Below are 6,036 nucleotides of genomic sequence, written 5' to 3' on the forward strand. Positions count from 1 at the left end.
AAATAATAAGAACATATAAAAAAAACTAAATTAAAAGCAATGAAAAAAGAAACAAACAAACTATACCCACGAAATGAACGGTATGATAACCAACACAGGTCAATTCCAACGCAATGTCACACAAAATAATTAAACCATATTAAAATAAATCAAAATATATGAAAATTTAATTTATCAATGCAATCGGAAACATTGAAATGGAATTGTAACATATTTTGAATAGCTCATGTTGGTCTAATGTGCAACAGATGGCACTGTTTAAAAAATTGCATCTTTTTACCTGTCACAGGTGTGTCATCTAAATAGTAGGTATAAAAAAATATGTACGTATTTGAATGGAATGTTGTGTTAAAATTTAATAGCATTCAGTAAAGAACTTCCGGAGATTAAAGCGTATGTAGCTCCTCGTCCTACGGATGGCACTGTTTTTCTAAAAAAACATGTTTTTTCCAGTCATAGTTGAAGCATGTACATAGTAGATATATAAAAACACTCGCTTATTCCAATGCAACGTTGTATCAAAATTTCAAAGCAATGGGTAAAGAGGTTTCGAAGATTTCCCTCACAGTTTTTCAAAAGAAGTATTTTTTCCTGTCACAGACTTGATATCGATATAGTATGTATACAAAAACCCGCTCGGATGCAAATGGAATGTTGTGTGAAAATTTCAAAGCAATCAGTGAAGAACTCTCGAAGATTAGCAATTTTGAACAAACGAACATTTCCATTTATATATATATATATATATATATATATATATATATATATATATATATATATATATATATATATATATATGTATATATATATATATGTATATATATATATATATATATAAATATATATATATATAAATATATATATACATATTATATATATAAATATATATATATATATATGCATATATATATATATATATATATATATATATATATATATATATATATATATATATATATATATATATATATATATATATATAAATATATATATTAGTATATTTTGGTAGCAGTCTTTCCTGTAGACATATTTTATTAAATATGACCGAAAAAGTAAGATTAATAATTCTAACACGAATTTTCTCAATCTTTCGTACATTATGCTTCACTGTTGGAGGTAAATCAAAAATCACTTCTCCAAAATTCATTTTTATTTCTAGTCTGACGCGACACGGGCGCGTTTCGTAAAACTTATTACATTTTCAAAGACTTCACAAATACACAACTGATTAGAACTTGCGTTTCCCTGATTTTATATCTACATTTGAGTGAGGTGGGAAGGGTGATGTGGCATTACATTTGAGTGAGGTGGGAAGGATGATGTGGCATTAGAGGATATTAATAGGGTATTAAAAGTATCAACACAAGACAGAACACGAAACAATGGATATTGAATAGAAGTGTTTGTAGAAAGCCTATTGGTCCATATTTCTTGATGCTTCTATATTGGAGCGGAGTCTTGAGGTGGGTAGAATATAGTTGTGCAATAATTGGCTGTTGATTGATGGTGTTGACTTCTTGATGTGTAGTGCCTCGCAAACGTCAAGCCGCCTGCTATCGCTGTATCTATCGATGATTTCTGTGTTGTTTACTAGGATTTCTCTGGCGATGGTTTGGTTATGGGAAGAGATTATATGTTCCTTAATGGAGCCCTGTTGTTTATGCATCGTTAAACGCCTAGAAAGAGATGTTGTTGTCTTGCCTATATACTGGGTTTTTTGGAGCTTACAGTCCCCAAGTGGGCATTTGAAGGCATAGACGACGTTAGTCTCTTTTAAAGCGTTCTGTTTCGTGTCTGGAGAGTTTCTCATGAGTAGGCTGGCCGTTTTTCTGGTTTTATAGTAAATCGTCAGTTGTATCCTCTGATTTTTGTCTGTAGGGATAACGTTTCTATTAACAATATCTTTCAGGACCCTTTCCTCTGTTTTATGAGCTGTGGAAAAGAAGTTCCTGTAAAATAGTCTAATAGGGGGTATAGGTGTTGTGTTAGTTGTCTCTTCGGAGGTTGCATGGCTTTTCACTTTCCTTCTTATGATGTCTTCGATGAAACCATTGGAGAAGCCGTTATTGACTAGAACCTGCCTTACCCTACAGAGTTCTTCGTCGACTTGCTTCCATTCTGAGCTGTGGCTGAGAGCACGGTCGACGTATGCGTTAACAACACTCCTCTTGTACCTGTCAGGGCAGTCGCTGTTGGCATTTAGGCACATTCCTATGTTTGTTTCCTTTGTGTAGACTGCAGTGTGGAAACCTCCGCCCTTTTCCATGACTGTTACATCTAGAAAAGGCAGCTTCCCATCCTTTTCCGTCTCGTAAGTGAAACGCAGCACGGAACTCTGCTCAAATGCCTCCTTCAGCTCCTGCAGATGTCTGACATCAGGTACCTGTGTAAAAATGTCGTCAACATACCTGCAGTATATGGCCGGTTTCAAGTTCATGTCGACTAAGACTTTTTGCTCGATGGTACCCATGTAGAAGTTTGCAAACAGGACACCTAGGGGAGAACCCATAGCGACCCCATCTACTTGCTTATACATATGCCCATCCGGGCTCAAGAAGGGTGCCTCTTTAGTACAAGCTTGGAGTAGTTTCATAAGAACATAAGAACATAAGAACAAAGGTAACTGCAGAAGGCCTATTGGCCCATACGAGGCAGCTCCTATTCTATAACCACCCAATCCCACTCATATACTTGTCCAACCCGTGCTTGAAACAATCGAGGGACCCCACCTCCACAATGTTACGCGGCAATTGGTTCCACAAATCAACAACCCTGTTACTGAACCAGTATTTACCCAAGTCTTTCCTAAATCTAAACTTATCCAATTTATATCCATTGTTTCGTGTTCTGTCCTGTGTTGATACTTTTAATACCCTATTAATATCCCCCCGGTTATGTCCATTCATCCACTTGTAAACCTCTATCATGTCACCCCTAACTCTTCGCCTTTCCAGTGAATGCAACTTAAGCTTTGTTAATCTTTCTTCATATGAAAGATTTCTAATTTGGGGAATTAACTTAGTCATCCTACGCTGGACACGTTCAAGTGAATTTATATCCATTCTATAATATGGCGACCAAAACTGAACTGCATAATCTAAATGGGGCCTAACTAGAGCAAGATATAGCTTGAGAACCACACCAGGTGTCTTGTTACTAACGCTGCGATTAATAAATCCAAGTGTCCGATTTGCCTTATTACGAACATTTATGCATTGATCCTTTTGTTTTAAATTCTTACTAATCATAACTCCCAGATCCCTTTCGCAATCCGACTTCGCAATCACAACACCATCTAGCTCATATCTTGTAACTCTATCATCATTACCTAACCTCAGAACTTTACATTTATCAGCATTAAACTGCATCTGCCAATCCTTTGACCATTTCAAAACCCTATCCAGATCAACTTGAAGTGATAGTGAGTCCTCCACCGAATTAATTACCCTACCGATTTTCGTATCATCGGCAAATTTGCAAATGTTGCTACTCAAACCTGAATCTAAATCATTTATATATATTATAAACAACAGAGGTCCCAGGACAGAGCCTTGAGGCACTCCACTTACAACATTTTCCCACTCTGACTTGATTCCATTTATACTAACTCTCTGTTTCCTTTGGTATAGCCATGCCCTAATCCAGCTTAATATAGCACCCCCAATACCATGAGACTCTATTTTTTTTTAATCAGTCTTTCATGTGGCACTGTATCAAAAGCTTTGCTAAAGTCAAGGTATACAACATCGCAATCCTTACCACTATCAACTGCCTCAACAATGCTAGAATAAAAAGATAACAAATTTGTTAAACATGAACGGCCATTTATAAAACCATGTTGCGACTCAATTATTAATTTATGTTTTTCAAGATGAAGACTAATTTTATTTGCTATTATAGATTCGAGTAACTTTCCCACAATAGACGTTAGGCTAATTGGTCGATAGTTAGACGCAAGTGATCTATCTCCTTTCTTAAAAACTGGTATCATATTAGCAACTTTCCAAAACTCTGGCACTCTGCCTGACTCTATTGATTTATTAAATATGGTTGACAGTGGGTCACAAAGCTCCTCTTTGCATTCTTTAAGCACCCTAGCAAACACTTCATCCGGCCCTGGGGATTTGTTTGGTTTGAGTTTTACTATTTGTTTAAGAACATCCTCCCTGGTAACTGCTAAACTCGTCAACCTGTCCTCGTCCCCACCCACATAGACTTGTTCGGCTGAAGGCATATTGTTAAGTTCCTCTTTAGTAAATACAGATACAAAATATTTATTAAAAATACTACTCATCTCTTCATCACTATCTGTTATTTGACCTGTCTCAGTTTTTAATGGACCTATCCTTTCCCTAGTCTTAGTACGATATAACTGAAAAAAACCTTTAGGATTTGTCTTTGCTTGCCCTGCTATGCGAACTTCATAGTTTCTTTTTGCTTTCCTTATCTCTTTTTTAACATTTCTAACCAGTTGTACGAATTCCTGTTCTAAAGTGACCTCCCCATTTTTAATCCTTTTGTACCAAGCTCTCTTTTTACCTATAAGGTTCTTCAAATTCTTTGTTATCCACTTTGGGTCATTAGTATACGATCTATTCAATTTGTATGGTATACTACGTTCCTGTGCTTTGTTTAGAATATTCTTAAATAAGTTATATATTGAATCCACATCGAAATCCCCATTTAAGTCACCTATCGCTGGGTGTATTTCCTCAGAATACTTTCTGGCATGTCAAGAGGAGTACAGGCTGGATCACGATACACTCTGTCGGCTATCATTCCGATTGTCTCGTCCACAGGTACGTTGGTAAACAGCGATTCTACGTCCAACGAGGCTCTTATCCCTGTGGCCCGTGCGCCCCGCAGTAAGTCCACAAATTCCTTTGGAGACTTCAGGCTGAAGGCGCAAGGAACATAAGGAGTCAGCAGGCCGTTGAGTCGCTTTGCCAATCTGTACGTGGGTGTGGGTATCTGGCTAATGATTGGCCGAAGTGGGTTTCCAGGCTTGTGCGTCTTGACATTTCCATACGCATATCCAGGTTTATATTCCCCAATGATCTTTGGCAGGTGGAGTCCGGATTTCTTGGCGTTCACAGTTTCGATCAGTTTGTTGACCTTTGCTTTTAATTCGGCTGTAGTGTCCTTCGTTACCCTTTGGAACTTAGTTTGGTCAGAGAGTATGATGTTCATTTTCGCCAGATATTCGTCTTTTTTTTTAAGAATGACATATATTGGCGACTTGTCACCTCTCCTGACAACTATCTCCTTGTTCTCACGAAGGCTTTTAGCTGCCGCTCTAAGCTCGGGGGACAGTATGGTACTTCTGTAGTTGCCTCGATTCTTTCCTCCTTCTGCAATAAGTTCTGCTTGTAAGGTATCTTTGGTAGTGACCTTCTTTTGTGTCTCGAGGTCGAATATGTCGTCCAACAGAATTTCCAACTCCACTTTCCGGGCCATTTCACTCGGTCTGGACATAACATGACAGTTTATGCCCAGATTTAGGAGAGTGACTTGGTCCTCAGTGAGGTTAATTCCTGCAAGGTTCAGGAAGCCATCTCTTGGTCGTGGAATTGCCATAGGTCCTCCATATAATGTTGTTAGTTTCTTGATAATCCTTGTTTCAGTGCTGAGGTGATGTTGGTCTGTGAGGATGTCGAGGTGTTGTTCAATGCGGATACGGATACTATGGTCGATGTTGCTATTTCTCCACTCGTTTGTAGCATGAAGTAGTTGCGTTTTTTTGTCTTTGATTTCATTCTCTGCCTTGTATTCAACAAGGCCATTCAACGGCCTGCTGACTCCTTATGTTCCTTGCGCCTTCAGCCTGAAGTCTCCAAAGGAATTTGTGGACTTACTGCGGGGCGCACGGGCCACAGGGATAAGAGCCTCGTTGGACGTAGAATCGCTGTTTACCAACGTACCTGTGGACGAGACAATCGGAATGATAGCCGACAGAGTGTATCGTGATCCAGCCTGTACTCCTCTTGACATGCCAGAAAGTATTCTGAGGAAACTACTCCAAGCTTGTACTAAAGA

The sequence above is a fragment of the Procambarus clarkii genome, unplaced genomic scaffold (genome assembly GCF_040958095.1).
Source record: "Procambarus clarkii isolate CNS0578487 unplaced genomic scaffold, FALCON_Pclarkii_2.0 HiC_scaffold_106, whole genome shotgun sequence".
Lineage (NCBI taxonomy): Eukaryota > Metazoa > Arthropoda > Malacostraca > Decapoda > Cambaridae > Procambarus > Procambarus clarkii.